This window comes from Gorilla gorilla, chromosome 10, assembly GCF_029281585.2.
Source record: "Gorilla gorilla gorilla isolate KB3781 chromosome 10, NHGRI_mGorGor1-v2.1_pri, whole genome shotgun sequence".
Classification (NCBI taxonomy): Eukaryota; Metazoa; Chordata; class Mammalia; order Primates; family Hominidae; genus Gorilla; species Gorilla gorilla.
The window spans coordinates 20,658,015-20,675,936 of record NC_073234.2 but is presented as its reverse complement, the minus strand read 5'-3'; the positions used below and the strand labels follow the sequence as shown (position 1 = coordinate 20,675,936).

At 47.9% G+C, this 17,922-nt stretch overlaps 1 long non-coding RNA gene across 2 annotated transcripts; it reads right to left on the bottom strand.

The window, feature by feature from the left end:
• Window positions 1-374: 374 nt before the first annotated feature.
• LOC101145878 (uncharacterized) lies at window positions 375-17,411 on the bottom strand. Of its 2 annotated transcripts, XR_008670307.2 has the most exons (6): window positions 9,388-17,411; window positions 8,555-8,732; window positions 6,660-6,740; window positions 5,734-5,937; window positions 4,523-4,636; window positions 375-3,322 (listed from the first exon to the last, which is right to left on the bottom strand). It is a non-coding gene; the product is annotated as an uncharacterized lncRNA (long non-coding RNA). The 2 variants fall into 2 exon arrangements; XR_008670308.2 differs by lacking the exon at window positions 8,555-8,732.
• Between the last annotated feature and the right edge of the window lie 511 nt (window positions 17,412-17,922).

Genomic DNA, 17,922 nt, shown 5'->3' with positions numbered 1-17,922 from the left:
CCTAGAAGGCAGCAAACCCCCAATATTTGTGTGTTGAATGCATGAGAGGTCAACAGTGGGGTCAAGTATGCAGGTCAATAATGAAGACCTGATTAGCAGATCAAATAAATACTTCAATAATCATCAGAAAAAAAGAATAACAATCCTGGATTCATCACATTATAATATTAAATTTTTATGAGTAAAAATAGGCATTGCAGAAAACAGGAAAATACAAAACAATAAAAAACATCCATAATTTCACCATCTAGTGAACATTTCTGTGTTTATGTTTTATATATAATTCTTTTCAAAATAGAGATTTTTCTACTTTTTTATTTAACATTGCATTGCTAAATTATTAAATATTTTTCAAGAAGGGTTTGTAATGACTGTGTTATTATTCTACCAAAGTATATTTATTAGAGCCAAATGCACCTCCTATCCTGATTCTATACATGAAAAATGCACTAAAAAAAAATGATGTGAACTGCCCAGCATCCCTCCCACAGCCAGGAAGAGGACGAAGGTAGATTCTGAGCTCAGATGTTCTGAGAATCCAGAACTGCCTCCCTCGCGAATGTGTCTCTAACTTTATAATGGCTGTTATGCATGGCTGGTTTAAGTCACTCTTCCCTAATTTTATTCAGACACCTTTGTATGCCTTACCCCCACTAAAATACAAGATTCCTGAAACCAGGGTCTTTTATTTCTAAGTGTTCTATTCCCTCCTCTTCCCACCACATATCCCTGTCCAGCGTCTAACAGAACAGCTGAAGCTTTCACACTGGGCGACCTTAAATCCTGTTTGGGAGGGTTTGAATTTCAAAAGCCCCATTAAAGCTCTCCATTTCCTTTGTAACAAACATTTTGCCCAAAGAGTACTCAGGGACCGAGGACAAAAAGCAAGCACTTACTTCTTTAGAAAGATGTTCCTCCATGTATATGGAGAATTGCAAGAAAAAGAGAAAGGGAGGGTAGGAAAGGAGGAAATCAAATCATCTTTTCTTCTGATTCCTGGCTCCAAGAGGACTGGTCAGGCTGCAGCAGCTCTTGGGGACATGTGGTCAGCTGAGTGGACAGTGGAGTATGTATGGGGGTGGGTGGGGAGGAGAGGTCTCCACAGAATTTTTAGCAGGAAGAGGACAATGAAGGCCACTGGGAGATGGTTTTTATCTCTCAATTAGATGTACTCTGATTTATGAGGTGACAGCCAGGAGCCCAAACCATCAGTTGTTGGAAGCTCATGGGAGACAGGGGGTGGGGGCCTGCCCCCTACTTCTGTCTCTGGAACATTCCCTCCCAGTACTCTGAGGCTCCTTTTCTCTGAGCAGTAGCCCAGCCCTGCTATGTTATATACTTAAATGTCTACCACCACCCTTCCTTGTCATTATCTTAAACAGTTCATAGAGATGAACGTCTACAATATTAGTTAAGAACTTTGGTATTTTTGCTAAATATAAACCACTTTGGTTTATCATATTCACACAATCAACCTACACTGATGAACAATACCTACAAAGCACTCCTATATCAGAGCTGGAGTTGTTACATAGTAGTACAGGTTAGAAAAATGAAGGGCCTTCAGTCCATTGAGAATTTCCCCCAAACTCTCTCTGGGACACTGCCTCACAAAGGCTCTCCCCAGCAAAAGTCTCATTCCATTCAGACGTGACCTGGAACATATCATTTCCCTTTGCACTGCTTTATCAGGCAGAGGCAGCCACAAAGAACTGGGCAAATATTAATACTAAACTGTGAAGTGACTAATTTTTCCCTTCCCTTGGCTGCTAAGCAAATGAACAAACCTTACTCCTGTGTTTAAAAAAATATAAAAGTTTGCCTTAAAATAAGCACCTCACCACCCCCCACCACCCGCCCAAAGACACTCAACCAGTGCATGGAAAAGGTGTGGAATGTGCTCACATCCTGAGTAATTTAGAGGGAATTTTCTCTGAGTATTCTGTCCACAGGATGTAGCCTTGCCTGGCCTTGGGTTGATTAACTAAAAGGCCAGATGGAGACACAGTCCCCAGATAGCACTGCATAACCTTCAGCAATTCTTTAATTTTCTTGACTATTGAGGCATGGCAAAATAAGAACTTACCTAGGGATCAAAAACAGCTGAAGAGCAATTATAAAGGAGAAAAATCATCATACTGGAGACATAGAGACAGCTCCCAGGCAAACTGCTTTCAAGAAACCCATCCTATTCTGGGTTTGAACAGCTCAGCCAATATTTGCTTCTGCCATAGTATCTCAGTCATATATTCCCCTTTGCTGGTCCTCAGTTTCCCTCTCTGTGAAGAAGATGGGTGTCCCCATTTCTCCTTTTTTCCCATTTATTTTTGGAAGCTCTTAGTGGAACATGTATTCGGAGATTTCTCAGTGGGCTTCCATGTCTCCCATCAGGACAGGAGAATTATTCATCCCAGTGGCTTTTATTTGCCAATGTGGCACTTTCAGAGACTTACAGAAGAGGCCAGCAAACAACACAAATGGAGAGAAACCCAAATGGAAACATGCATGTATATTTGAAAACAAGTATTCAGACATGTACACATGGCCCTCTCCCACTCCCCATGCACATACACAGAATCACACAACTCTATGAATACACATGCAGGCAGTTGTGAGTAGACAAAAATATATGCAGGGCTAACTATTTACACAGCTATACCTGAAATCAAACAGACCCACACCGACTCTTGAATATTCTCCGTCACAATTTCCCACTATAGGGTTAGAGATCAAGCCAACCTTGACCTCTTTCCTACTCCCAGCCCTCTTCTTCACCAAGGTTATGACGGCAGTCATGGGATCCAAGGATCCAAACACACACGTTTATTGAGATGTTTATTGAAATTCCAGGTGTGGGGAACATCAAGAATAAGAGAGTCCCTCCCGTGAGGGGCTTAGGTCTAGTAGAGGAAGGAGATGCACACAAAGCTACAAAGTCACATGAGAAGTGCTCTAACTGAAGTGAGCACAGGAAGTTGGACCTATTTGTTTGATCCTGAGATCTGGACAGAGGCAATCCTCCTCCTTCCTTCCAAGGATACAATGGAGACCCAGAGCAATCTGCTCAGCACCAGTAAGCTGGAAGCCACACTGCCTTCCACCCAATTCTCTGTGGGGATGCTATGCTGGTTTCAGTCCCTGGGTCCTGCTCCTGGTTCAGCCTCTCTTGCTTGCCTCTCAGGTGTGTCTGGTGGTAGAAGTTGAGGAAGAGAATGCAGAGGCTAAGGGCTCACAGGAGCACAGATGTATTGAACCCAACAGGGAATGGGCACTCAGTGAGGAGACTGTAGGAAGAGGGGGCAGCAGTGGCCACAAACTGATCCTGGGCAAAAGAAAGCATGAGAAGAAAGAGAGGGGAAAGCAGTCAGTTTTTTCCACCCCATGATCCCAAGAATCTTCTTGACCCTTCTCCTGGTCCTGGTTTCCCCAGTTCCCCCATCCAGCCATGTCATGGTGGCCCTGATGACAAACTCAGTCTATCTAGAGCCCCGTATGGGACACTTTAGGCTGTCATCACCATCTAGGGGCAGTGGTTCTCCCAAAACTGCAAGACATCCAGGCACCTGGAGGGTGCAATCAGTGATCACAGACTCACAGGATATTAATGCTTAGAGGTCATCTGGCTGAGGCCCTCATTTTATAGATAATGACATTGAGACCTGAGCATGGAAGCTATTTGCTCAAAGTCCCACACTGTACCAGTGAGTTAGGGTTGGTTCCAGGATCTGATGAGATGGCTACCGAGGCCCTTGCAAGTTAGGAAGCTAAGGAAGATCTAAGGATGAGAGGGCTTGTTTGTGGGCAGATGCCAAGTCACTGGTATAGAGTGACAAGCCAAGAATAGAACCAAGGGTTCAGCCAAGGCCCCTGGAGCCAATGAGATCTCCTTACCAGCTGTAAGGTGGTAAGATATCATTTCCACCAGAAGCAGGGCCACATAGAAGGCCACAACCTGGCCAGTCCATAATACAGATACATGAAGACATGGACCAAAGAATTAAGCATCCCTATGAAGAAGGCTGCAGAGTGGGGTGTGGGGAGATAAAGGAAAATAAGTGGAGCTGGGCTTAGCTGTGGTGTGGGAGTTCTCTTTGATGTTTCAATCCTCCAAGCTGCAGAGAGCACCTCTGCAATCTCTACAGAGAATCCCTGGAAAGACCTTATCCTGCAGAGGTCCGGCATGGGCCATCTGAGATGGTGATGATGGAGGGCTGGAGTTATTGAGATGCTAAATGAGAATGTTTCTACTACCTTTGTGTTCTCTGGGCTGATGGCTATGAGCATCTCCCAGCAGCCACCTCCCCATCCCAGAGAGGGGTAGCCCGAGAGCTCTGAGGAGCCACAGGGACAAATGGGAGCAGACGCCTGGTCTCATGGCCTCAGGGAAGGGAAAAGTTACAGACCAGCCATGATATTCCAGGGTCGCAGGTCTCCTGAGTTGGGACTCAGCCCAGCAGACCAGCCCAGCAGACCTGCCTTACTAGGGCCTGGAGCAGGGCCATCCACGGCGCGCATCACTTACCTGGCTGCCTGCTACGTATTTGACTCCAGCCCACCCATCACAGGGCATGGTGCCATGGTGGTAGAGATGCAGGAAGGTGGGCTGCTCCGGCTTCATTCATGAAGTAAAGAACACCTGGAGAGGAGGAAGAGATGGCATCAACTCTGGAGGTCTCCTTTCTCCAGACTTCTCCAGGGGCCTCAACTACCCCTTAGAGTGGGATATGGTAATTCTACCTGTTTTACTGAAGAAGAGACTAAAAGTAAAGGGAAATAACAACAGTCAAACACCAATTTATGACCTACTGTGTGCTTTAATTGAAGCTTTTGAAATTCAAACCCTCGCAGGATCTAAGGTCTGAAAGTGTGAAAGCTTCGGGTGGTCTTCTTAGATGCTGGGCAGGGCTGTGTGGTGGGAAGAGGAGGGAAGAGAACACTATTCTACTCTATGTGTATAAAATAATCACTTAAATACCACATAATTGTGTGCAGTTTATACTTCTATTACTTCCATTTTTCAGGGAAAAAAAAACAAAAAACGGAGGCACAGAAAGGTTAAGTAACTTGCTCAAAGGCACACAACTAATAGGTGGCCAAACTGGGATCAGAACAGTCTGGCTTCAGAGACTGGGTTCCTTCCAATGTCCGATCCTTGCCCCCGAGGCCACCGGGGTAAGAATTCAGGTGTTGAGCAGTCAGCCCAAGATCCGAACACCCACACAACACATTCCCACGTGATCTCTGCTCAGACCATTTTGGCAAGAGACTGAGAAGAAAGAGTACCCTCTTTTCATCACCAACCACACCAACATTATGCTCTTGCCCCACCCTGCTTAATCCCACAAGCCTGCTGGCCTCACCAGCAAGGTTTCTTCTCATTAACATGGAAGGATGCCTTTTGCTGTCGGATGACCCTTGCTATATCATGTCAGTTTTAAAATTTGTTTAATTTTCCATTTTAATTTTACCTGGAACCTGGACACTAATGGCGCAAATGCCTACTCCTACTTCTGTTGATAGAAAGCAGGGACCAGGGGAGCCGGCAGAGAGGGATGCTACCTCAGTGGCTGAGCATCCTCCCTCAGCCAGGTACTGGACCAAGGCTTTACTCTGAAATTAGTCTCTTGGCATGGCTGCCTGGGCAAACCTAGAGAGCATTCTTGCTGGCAGAGTCAGACACCACCCCAGATTTGGCTGACGGATATACAGGAGCCCATGGGTCCGGGATCTTACCTGTCAAGCAAGTCAACGTCCTTTGGAAAGAGGCACCAGCAGCACACGCTCGCCATCTGCTGTGCAGGAAGGGGAAGTTCCATCAGACTGCAGTCCGGCTGGTGCCACGGCTTGTCCCACCTGGGCTGGGTTCAGCCCCAAATCCTCGCTGTTCTACGCACCGCTGATTCCACAATGCCTACCTTCCTGTCTCCAGGAAGATGCCTGTTCGCACAGGAAAGAAGGGGAGAAGCTACTGGAGTGACCACAGAAGGACTCTCCAAATGTGCCCCAGCCCAGAACCTTGGAATCTAATGAGCATGTGGGCATCTTGTTCGTTGAAAAGAAGATTCTTAATCAGTGTGCCTGGGATGGAGCACAGATTCTGCATTTCCAACAAGCTCCCAGATGATGCTGCCGGCCCAAGGATCATACTTTGAGTCACAGGACATGAGCCCATCACCAACATCCAGTGACTCAACATCCATATCAGCTGGTGAGAAGCCTTAGCTACCTGGAGACAGGCTTCAGCTAGAGTCTTTTGTTCTGCTTCCAGTTGAAACAGAGAAGAGCTAACAGTGATGAAATCGCTACCACCTAGCTACCGCTCAGTGTGTGCCGGCCCCTGTGCTAAACACTTTCATATATTATCTATCATATATTATCTGATTCCGTCTTCCTTCAATCATTTCGCTTTATAAAATAGGTATTATTATCTCAATTTTATAGATAAGAAAATTTAGTCCCAGAAGAGTTAGGTGTGCCACCCAGAGTCACACAGCAAGTAACTGGCAGAGCTGAGATCCAAATTGATGTTGTCTGACTCCAAAACTAGCCAGTCCCCTGCCTCTCATCAAAAGGCTCAGGTGATACCTCCTTGACCTCCGATTGTTATGAAGTTGTTCCTCCTAACCCTCTCCAGGCTTGCTTCCTGCTCCCTGCCATACCCTCATTCCATGCTTGCTCCATCTGTAGTCCACTGGCTGGCAGAAGTAGCTGCAGTTAGCCAGCAGCGGGGTGGCCATGACCTGAGAGGAAAAGGAAAGAGGAAAAGACCAAGTCATAAAGCCTGCTGCCACCATGGTGAGCCCTGACTGGCTCGGGCTCCTGAACACCACCACCCCAATGCAACCTCTGCTGACACTTGGTCAACAACTGCTAAAAAGAAACTCCATGGGGTGGTGAGGTCAGAGGCAGCAACTTGCATACATCTTGCTGGTCTCTAATTTTTTAATGTGGGCAAATACAGGCTACAACCCCACCCAGGGTGCCTACTATGCATGAAAGCCTGAGATGGGTGCTGGAGACCCCAAGGTGGTCCATATGCCAGCCCTGCCCTAAGGAGCTCAAAGCCTGGCTGAGGATGTAGAAAAAAATCCTAACCTTACAGGTTGGTGCTAGAGGAAGAGTAGAAAATAGCAGGTGTTCCAGGAGTCGGATCAAAGAATGAGGAGGCTTTGGGCAGACAGAGGGGAGGGAGTGGGAGTTTCATGCCAGGACAAGAGTATGTGGTACCTGGACCTGAGGGGCTAACTAGGAGATTAGCGGGACTGGTGTGGAGGCTCTGACCAAAGGAGAAGCTGGCCACAGAATTGGAGAGACAGAATTGTGAATAAAGGGTCTTGAAGCCTGTTGTAAGGAGCTTGAATTTTATCATTTATTGATTTATTTGACAATAATGTGTTGAAAGGTACAAAGCACTTCTCCATGCTGGGCACTGTTCTGAGCACTGGATCTCATTGATAAAACCAAACAGATACAAATCCCTACCTTGGGGGACATGGCATTCTGGCCTTATATGCAAAAGGACCTACTGAGGTTTCTGAGCAGGAAGCTGACCGTGGGCGTGGCAGAGTTTTCAAGGGATTGGGGTGGCAGGAGAATGCCTGGTTGCCATAATTAAATGACAAATTATCTAGGGCATGCCTCACGTCTCATGAGTTATTGGCAGCCCTCATGTGCTACCAGACAGTATGCTGGGTCTGTCTTTAAACAGATAAATAAGACAGAGGCCCTGCCTTTGAAGTACGTGCCATTTGGGAGGGGAGAAAGACACATACGAAAGTGGTGACACAGTTGGAGAAAGACACAGTCAGTGGGGTGTCAGTATATCCTTAATAGGCTCCTAAGGTGGGGGAGGTGTCTGCAGGGTTTGTCAATTCCTATGGTGTAAATACTGCCACCATGGTGGAGGGACTTCAAGTTACTTCGCACAAAGCCACTGAACATGAAGTTGCTGGAAGACCCACACCTGGTGCTCACCTGCAGGTGGAGTGGCTCCAGCCCACCTCAGAAAGTCCAGGACTGTACCCAGAGCTGGGAATGGCTAAGCAGGGAAATAAATAACCTGGCCGTAGAGGAGTCAGGGACCGCTTCCTGTGAGGCGACAACTGACCTGAATCTAAAGGATGTGCAGGAACTTGTCAGGAGATTGGGGGACAAGAGCAATTCTGGCAGAAAATCAGTGATGTGCCCAGGCCTGAGGACTTGCTGAGCATGGCTGTGTGGGCTGGCGAGCAGGCCTGTGCTGGATGAGGGTGGTGTGCAAGGCTGCTGAGAGCATATAGAGGGAGACGAGGCGGAGTGGAAGACAACGCCAGAGAGGACCCTAGAGGGCTTCATGTGTCCATGAAGGGGGTTTAGCCTCAGCCTCTGCGGGATGGGAAGCATCAGAGGCTCCTAGCAGGCAGTGGCACCATCCTCCCTGTGCTTGGGGTAGATTATTGTCAGTAGGGTGGAGGATGCACTGTAGCTCAGCAATAAGAAAGGAAGAGACGAAGAGGAGTTGGAAGAGGTGGGGCTGTCCGGACCTGCTTCTTCTGTCTCCTCCCTGCTAACTCACCAACAGGCGGAAGAGATGGAGGAGGAGGCTACAAGCTCTTCAGTCAGGGTGCCTGGTTTGCACTCTGCCTCTGTGCCTTGCCACCTGCTAAGTTACTTAACCCCTCTGTGCCTCAAACAGTGCTATCATGAGGATTAGATGAGCCGATCCTCATAAAGTGCCGACACCAATTCCTCGCCTGTAATCAACATGGAAACACATCTGTGATGATCATTACCACCTGTGAAAAGCTTTTCCTGGCATCCTCACCCCTGGACCAGAGACCAGGTTACTGCCCCAACCTGCCTGCCCCTGGTGCGTGATACATCCTCTCTGTTGCCCACTCAACACACACTGCATTGCAACTGCCTGTGTCCACACCTGCCTCCCCTCTAGACTGTGAGCCTCTGGAGGGCAGGGGGGCCTTATCCAACAGGGATTCTGCAGGCCAAACACAGCCTGGCACGAAGCATATATTTGATATACACCTGCTGAATGACTGTTTGCAAGGTCTGAAAGGAATACCGGATTTGGGGATCAGAAAACCAGGCAGAGATGAACAGAGCCCAGGTGGAAACAGGAGACTGGGGATCCATATGAGGTGGGAGGGATAAGGAATTCCACTCTGGCTTGCCACTGACCTGTACTCTCTCATGTGAGGAAATGAAGAGTGAAAGTTTGCAACAGGGATTGAGCAGCCAACGATGGCACAGAATCCCAGCTCCTGCATGTGACCCCATCAAGAAGGCTTTTCAATTTTCTATGTAGGAATATCATGGTTCTACTTGTCCCTTGGTCAGCCCTCCAAAAAAAGATCCTAGAACTCTCCAGGAACCCCAGCCCACCAGCCTTACCTCCCAGAGGCACCCCAGGAGAACCACCAGGCCCAGGTTGTAGGCAGTGAGGGCTGTGCCAGCCCCAGAGGCTCCTGTTGGGACACGAAGCAAGGCCTGAAGCCACCAGGAGAAGATAGAAGACAAGGAGGAGGGTGGCAGGGAGTGGCAATGCACCAGGAGCCAAGAATCCATCCTCAAGCCTAGACAAGCAGAGGAGAAGTGATCACCGGGCCAGCCACAGTGCCCATTCACCCCCAGTCCCTCCCCACAGGAACTCCCAAGGTCTTGTTCATCCAGCCCTTGTTCCCAAAAAGCCTGACACAGAGGCTGGCTGAGGAAACAAATGAAAGCTCCCACTGGATGGCATTGTCTCCTGCCTCTGCTTTCTAAGGCCCAGGTGTATTTATTCCAGAGCTTTTCCAGGGCACTAGCCATTGTGAGCACCTGTAAGTAGAAGCAAGATTTGGGTCTTGTTCAAACCACCAACTCATCTACTTCCCTTTCCCCTCCTCAGTAACACAGTTGACTGAGAGTCCACAAACCGAAGTTCCTCAGTCTCTCCCATAGGACCCCCAGCTATGGGGTTGCCCCAGCACTCCTGCCTTTAGACACTGGACCACCACCTTCCATGCACTTTGGGGAGCCTCCACTGGCCACAACTTTGTGCCAATCCTCATACCTTTTGCTGCTGTACTTGGGATTTCCCACTTCTGGCAGGGGCCTCCAGATTGCAGGGTACAAGAGACATGGATGTGGCTACTATGCAGCAAGAGGGGGACAGGGGGCAGAGAGGCACGAACGCTTCCCCTTTCCCTCCTCTCTCATGCACGGTGCCTCCCCTCCCAAGCATCCCTGTCTCCTCCCACTTGTCATGGGGCTCAGCCACACCCAGTCCCTCCACTGCTTGACTTACACCTCTGGCTTCTCCCAGGCTCCTCTGGGCAGCGAAGAAAGCGGCTCCGGCTGGTCCGGTGTTGCCAGCTGGTGGTGGGTTTGAGCGAAGGGTCCTCTGGGCTCCAGGGTGCAGGACGTGACTCACGGGTGACCCCACCCTCCCAGAAGCGCTCTACTCCTGTGCTCTGATCTGTTGTTGACCCCAGCCCCAGCCCCTACACACAATGCACATACACAGGCACTCACACGTACACATGCACACATGCACACACACACAATTATTGAGAACAGGGAGCTGAGGCCACCGTCCAGGCCCTGGCTGGGCTCCCTGCCATTCTAATGGCCCAAGGGAGAAAGAGAACAAGAGGCGGCGGGGGTGGGAGGAGAGCACTCCGAGGGCAAAGGACAATGGTAGCAGCTCCGGAGGGGGGTGGGGAGAAACTTCAAGATGGGCAGCACCCACATCCTCAGAGTGTCCCCATGGCCTGTGGCCCACACTGTTCCCTCAGAGCACGGACCAACCTACGAGAGACTTGGACAGGCATGTAGAGAACACGCGCCTCTCCTGCCTCCACCAGGTTAGGCCACTCCTCTTGCCTCCGATTTCAATCGTACTCTTCCGGCCCTCTTTCCCGCTGTTAAAGAGTAAGCGTTTATCTTTCTTAATCTGCTAAGTCCGCACCCCTCCTCTAGCTCCCCCTCAACAATAGGCCAAGGAGTATGGGGGATTGGGAATCCCAGATCCAGGCAGCCCTCTTCCCCCCACCTGCCTCTATCCACCTGTGCCTGATAGGAGGCAATTACAATGGCCATTCGTTCAAATAACCTCTCTTAGGCCCATCCTTTCCCTCTTTATGAGATACAGGAAAAGAACCAACTTTAGAAGCCAGATCCCTGAAGGAAGGGGCCTGGCAGCCCACACTCTGGGTCTTACTCCACAGTGATTCAAGGGCAGGTCCCAGAACCAGCCTCTTTAGAATAGAGTGCCTCAGTTTCTCCTTCTGACAAGATGGCACACTGTGGTGTTGTCTGTGTAAGCCCCGGATTGCTGATGCTCACAGACAAGAGGGTTAAGAGATCTGAAGAACTGGAGGAGGTAAAGGTAGGTTTAGAAGCGTGCTGGGCCACACACAGTGGTCACATGCGTGTACATTTGCACATGCTGCCAAAGGCCCTCGCTCTGCCCTGCCCTTGACTATCGGGAAAGATTCCCAGCTGGTTTCAGTTAGAAGACAAGCCCTCCTACACTGTCGTATGTCATTTTCCATAGAATCAAGTCAAAATTATTCCACTGGGGCTTCAAGGCTGCCCTTACTCTGGCCAGACCACCCCCCTGATATCCCCTCTGATCTTCTGGCAGAAGCAGAGGTCAATGTGCTGCTTCTGCCCCCTCCATGAACCCTGTCTGCCTGCCCTCTCTGGCATGCACACATCCATGTCTACTTCTCTGGCTTTTCCGCACTTCCTTCTCCACTGACTGTTCAAACCCAGCCGTCATCCTTGCTGCCCTGAAGCCCCTCCTCGGCCACAAAGCCTCCCACTCCTTTTTCCCAACTCCCCACAGGACTAGCACTGTCTGCACCCAGAGTGTAGCCTATAAATTTGGTCTTCCAGAGTAAATGGGCAAGTCCCTGAGGGACACGACCACACACTGCACTTAACAGATTGATGGAAACATCAGGAAAACCCTAGGGTGATGTTTCAGGAAGATGAAAACCATCTAGCTCAAAGCTTTGGCCATCACTCTGCTGGTAACTCTCCCTTGTGTCTTCATAAAACCATTCCCTCATGTAGACAGCACCTTACAACTGATACGGGCAACTCTTGGGAAGTCCCCTATATAGCACCTGAGACGCTGTGGTGCCACGCTCATCCCCCAGAAGCAACTCAGATCAAGAGAATGGGGCTATGAATTCTAGGCCAGTTGCACCACAGCCAAGTGCTCTTTCTCAGAGCTCAGCCACATCACATAGCTGCTGTGAAGGAGGAGGCCGCTGACCTCCTGTGACCGCCCCCTATTAAAGGCCGTTTGGGCTTATAGATCATATATATTAGGGAGAAGTTTGTCTACCAACATCCTGCAGCTGTACAATAAGATCATGACTGCATGCTACCACAGATTCCTTCTGACCCAAGCAAAACAACAAAAGGACTCCGAACCTCATTCCTTTCCCTCCTCAACCCACCGCGCTCACAGAACCCTGGCTGCAGCTCAGCCACCTGCTCCCACTGCTGGGTGAGCTAAGCCACCATGAGGCCCTGAGATGAGACAGGCCGGCTCACCTGAGGGCAGAGGGCTGGAAATTGTATGGGCAAAAACTGACATTACAAGGAGTAGTGTATTTACATACCCACAACATAATAACGGCTGACATTTATTCCCAGACCATGTGGCAAACGCCATTCTAAACATCGTACCCATGCTAACACATTTTCTCCTCACAATACTCCCATGAGGCAGGTACTATCAGCACCTATTTCTGCAGATGAGAAAACAGGCACAGAGAGGTTAAGTAACTTGTCCAGTATCACACAGTGATAAGTAGCAGGGCCAGGATTCAAACCCAGGCAGTTTGGTTTGGAGCCCAGACACTTAAAAGTGCACTGTACGGTCTCTTCAGTCTCTTAGTGTGTCGTGGTTTGTTTTATTGGGATGAAATGAGCCAAAGAGTGGTCTTGATGAACAAGAAGAGGAAGCCCCAATTTATCCGATTCAAAATAGCAACTTCCCTACTGGCTCCCACAAGAATCCTGTGCAAGTGGCAATGAAAACCAACATTCTTTCCTCCTTCCCTTCATTCCTCTATTTCTTCCCTCCCTCCCCCCTTCCTTTCTGATATCTATCCTTTCACCTAGATGGGACAAGGGGTTTTCAGATGCTTGGGATTCAGAGCAAAGGTGCCTCATCAGGCCTCACCAGTCTCTGCGTGGGGAAAGAGAGGCCCTAAGAAAATGGTCAGCCCTTCCCCCTCTGAAACAATGACCCACCCGCCCTGTTTTCTCTGTGCTTGTGCAAGATTTTATTGGACTAGAAGAGTATCACTGCTTTTTATAAGTCATTGAACATGCCTGGTATAGACAGTGAAATTGAAGCTGGATAATTTGGGCCACGATACTCTGGTGTGTACTGGCGGGAGTGCTGGCCTCCCCTGCCATCTTCCGAGAGGGATGTAGCGGTCATAATGGGGTCTTTTCTTTCCCCACTGGAGGGGCGTTATCCAGGGCACTGCCCTCTGCCTCTACAGGTCCTCTATATCAGGACCCAGGGCGATATATTTCTCACTGTCAAAATTAGGAAGGGCCACACCTCTCAGGGCCAAATTAGTAGGCCCTCAAGTCATAATAGAGAGATTTTCAGGTGTTAATCTCATCTTTAATTTTATTATATTTTTTACATAGTATATTCCTCTGACATAATTTAGTTTATCCTTCTGTTTTGCTATTATTGTAAGTAGCCTGGAAATTTTTACTGAGTGGCATGCAGAGGTTGTCAACATGAATAAATCTGTATGTATGAAAGCAGTTTTCAAGCATCTATCTTTTGCTGTGGATTGAATGGCTTATGCAGAGTCACAACCAGTCAAAGGAGTGAAGCCAGGTCAATGCACAGACCACCCACCCTGTTACACAGCCTCTAATACCTGCCTCTGTGCACACTCAGTGCACGCTTGATTCTGCTCATTTCGCAAGAGTCCCTTAACCACATGTTAGTCTAGTCTCTTTAAGCTGAAACACATTTCTCAGTCACAGCTCTGGGCAGCTATTTCCCAAACTGAAGAACTTATTCCTGAATGTCATCGTCCAGAAGACAAGATGAAATGTGTATGTGCAAGTGTGTGTGTGTGTGTGTACACATTCTTGTGTGTGTTAACACAATGTCCTTCAAATTACTTTCTCTGTTTATGTCTCTATTTACCTTGATCAGTTCTACTTGCTCCAGTCATGCCCATTTCTGTCTACTTTTCTTGCTCGTGTTCTCCCTTCCCTTGAAAAGCAGCAGGAATGAGCACTAGAGGAAGATCGGGCCTAACAGGAAACGAAGGAGCAGTACTGTACAGCCACTACTGGGGAGCGAGGAGGGAGGGGAGCACAAACCCAGTATTACCAGCAAAGGAAAGATGTTCTCTTTGGCAGAGGAGTTGAGGGAGGGGGAGGAGCTGTGCCATGGTGTGTGATGGGGAGAGGTGTTTTATTAATAGGATACCCCAATATGCTTCAAGGTACCTCATCTGCCGGCCAGCCGAGCTGCTCCCTGGACCCAAGGAAACCTGACATGATGCATGTCCCCACAGTCCTTCAGGCTGTCCGTCCCCTGTGCTGGGGGAAGCGGCCCCAGGCTTTGCAGGTCAAAATTGGCAAATGAAGAGCTCAGTCCTGGCTTCATTTCTTATTTTGCCCCTAGATGCTCCCAGCTCTTGATGCATCGTGGGGACCATGCAGGGGACAGGCTGCACCCCTGTGGCCACTGGCAGCCTTCTCCTCTCCAATCAAGCTGATAAGAGAGCTAATTGTAAGAATCGCTCACAGGTGCCTTGGCCGGCACTCCTGCCAGCCTCATGGATGCAATAATGGGTCTTTGTGCAGTGTGGGCCATTACTAACAAGGATAACTAAATCATTCATTTCATTAACAACGGGGTTTGGCAGACAATTGTGCAAGAGGCAATTCTCAGCGATGCATGTTCCAGGAAGGAGTGTGGTCGGCTGATTTTCAACAGAGCTGCCAGGAGAAATATGAGACAAGGTTGCAACCACCACTGGGCCCTCAACCCCAGGATAGCCACTCTTAAAAGCCTGTGGCCTTATGGCTTTATGGTCAGAACTGGAGACAGATGGGAGAGAGAGAGAGAGAGAGAGAGAGAGAGGAGAGAGAGAATGAGAATGAGTCTGCTTCTTGCACAAAGATTCCCTTGGTGACCTTGACTTTTCTCTCCAATTTAATAGAATGAGGCTCCAAATTTCATCATCCTCCATCTCTGCCTCACCGTAGATCTGGTCTTTATGGGCCCACCAAAGTAATCTTCCTAAAACACTAATTTTTACTATGTTAGGAGATGGAAAAAAAACTCATTGTCTATAGCTTTCAAGTTCAGCTCAGACTAGTACCAAGATCCTTCTGAAAGCATGAACAGATGAAGAGGTAAACAAAAGGTGCTATATGCATATAATGGACTATTACTCAGTTGTAGAAAAGAATGAAGTACTGACATAAGCTACAACATGAATAAACTGTAAGACATTAAAGGAAAGAAGCCACACGCACAAAACAACATATTGCATGACTCCATTTATATGAAATGTCCAGAATAGGAAAATCTGTAGACACAAAAAGATGAGTGGTTGCCAGGGCACAGAGGGCAGAAGGAAGGGAATTAGCAGTGATTGCCAATGGGTATGAGGTTTTCTTGAGGTGACAAAAAGGTTCTGGAATTAGATAATGATGATAGTCTTATAACTCTGTTAATATACTAAAACCACTGAATCGTACAATTTAAACAGGTGAATTTTACAGTATGTGAATTAAAAAAATCTTTTCTGAACTCAAGGCAGAGGGTCAGGTGGCGCCTGCCAAGTGCTGGACTTGTGGGGACAGAGACAGTTTTCGCTGGCACTAGGCTGTTGGCAGGGTCCTGGGAACAGAGCTAAATAGCTTCCACTGAGGTTTGTGTCATGTTCCCTTCAAGGAGTTCTTTGGGCCTGTTCACAAAACCAGTGCATGATGCAAGTTAGGATTACAACAAAAGTGTCCGTTCTTTCTAACATTTCTCCTATTGGCTAGATGATCTAATTAGCTCCAAATTCTGAATGACCCTGCCCTCTATCCCTGTTCTAATTTGCAAAGGAAGGTTCTGAGGCATTCCAGAGTATTGCAGTGTGGAATGGCAGCTTTTCTCCAAGAGCAGGACCTCCAACATGCCCAATGAGATATTTGTTCATTTATGACCAATACTCACTCCCTCATTTCCAAATCCTGTCATCCTACCTGACTAATCACTTCTTCAGAATTAATATTTTTTCAAACATGAATTCGTATGCTCAACTTTGTAAATTTTACAGTATTGCATAAATGTAATTCGGTATTTCTGAAACTACTACTGTTATTATTCTCATGGTATATTAGATGAAAGAAGAAAGACATATGCCATTAGGAACTGATGCTTTGAGCTACAAGGAAGAGACATCTACAAAGGAGTAAAACCTGCTTTAGTGACTCCTGTGAGTAATTGTAGGTATATTTGCTATATCATTGGTCATATTTCTCCAGTCATTTCCTGAGTGCCTCTTCAATTCTGCTTCTCCATCTAGAAAATAGGGGAAAACACCCACTGGTGGAATTCTTTTTTGTTTGTTTGTTTTTGTTTTTGTTTTTGAGACAGGATTTCCCCGTGTCACCCTGGCTGGAGGTGCAGTGGCGTGATCTCTGCTCACTGCAGTCTTGACCTCCCAGGCCCAGGTGACCCTCCCACCTCAGCCTCCCGAATAACTGAGGCTAATTTTTTTTTTTGGAAACAGAGTTTTGCCCTGTTGCTCAGTCTGGTCTCAAACTCCTGCATTCAAGCAATGTGCTGGACTCTGTCTCCCAAAGTGCTGGCATTGTAGGTGTGAGCAGCCACTGTGCCTGGCCAATAGAATTCTTAAGGGATCTTATTTCCTTATTTCATTACGGTCTTTTCACAGTCAAGAAATAGTTCTGATTATTATTGTCTTCTCTTCCCTATTTATTTTATTTATTCTTGTTTCAGTTTATTGTTTGCTGAACTGAATTGGGAAGGGAAGGAAAGTCATCAATAAAGCCAATTTCCTGTTTCTGAATATTTCACAAGACCAGTCTAGGAAGGGAAGAAGTTCAATGTCTTGGGGCAAAGTTTAGGCTTATCTGTGGAGTTGAGGGCCCCTGCAGCATCAACTGGTGGGAAGGAAACTGGGGCAGGGATAGGAAAGGAGGATGGGCCAGAGCAATGGGGTTCCTAGACTCTGGCACCAGCTTGGCCTTTCATTACATAACAAGGATGATCATTTTTCTGGGTCTCAGTGTCTTTACCTGTGAAATGAAGTATCTAGAACAGGGTCCTTCTCTAGGTTCTCTAGGTTGCCTGTGAAATGAAGTATCTAGAACAGGGTCCTTCTCTAGGTTCTCTAGGTTGCCTGTGAAATGAAGTATCTAGAACAGGGTCCTTCTCTAGGTTCTCTAGGTTGCCTGTGAAATGAAGTATCTAGAACAGGGTCCTTCTCTAGGTTCTCTAGGTTGCCTGTGAAATGAAGTATCTAGAACAGGGTCCTTCTCTAGGTTCTCTAGGTTGCCTGTGAAATGAAGTATCTAGAACAGGGTCCTTCTCTAGGTTCTCTAGGTTGCCTGTGAAATGAAGTATCTAGAACGGGGTCCCGCTCTAGGTTCTCTAGTTCACCTGTGATATGAAGTATCTAGAACAGGGTCCCGCTCTGGATTCTCTAGGTTGCATGACCTCCAGGCTGTCACTGTGTCATTTCATCACAGTAACATTGTTCACTCCATGTCTACCACCCAAGAGGTGGGCTTTTCAGAGCCACTGTGAATGGTAAACAAAGCAGTTAGTTACCAACAAGTGCACTCTCTCTCTGGAGTGAGCACAGAGGCCCAGTGCTGAGATTTGCTGGGGAACTGTGGGGGAGGTAAAATGAG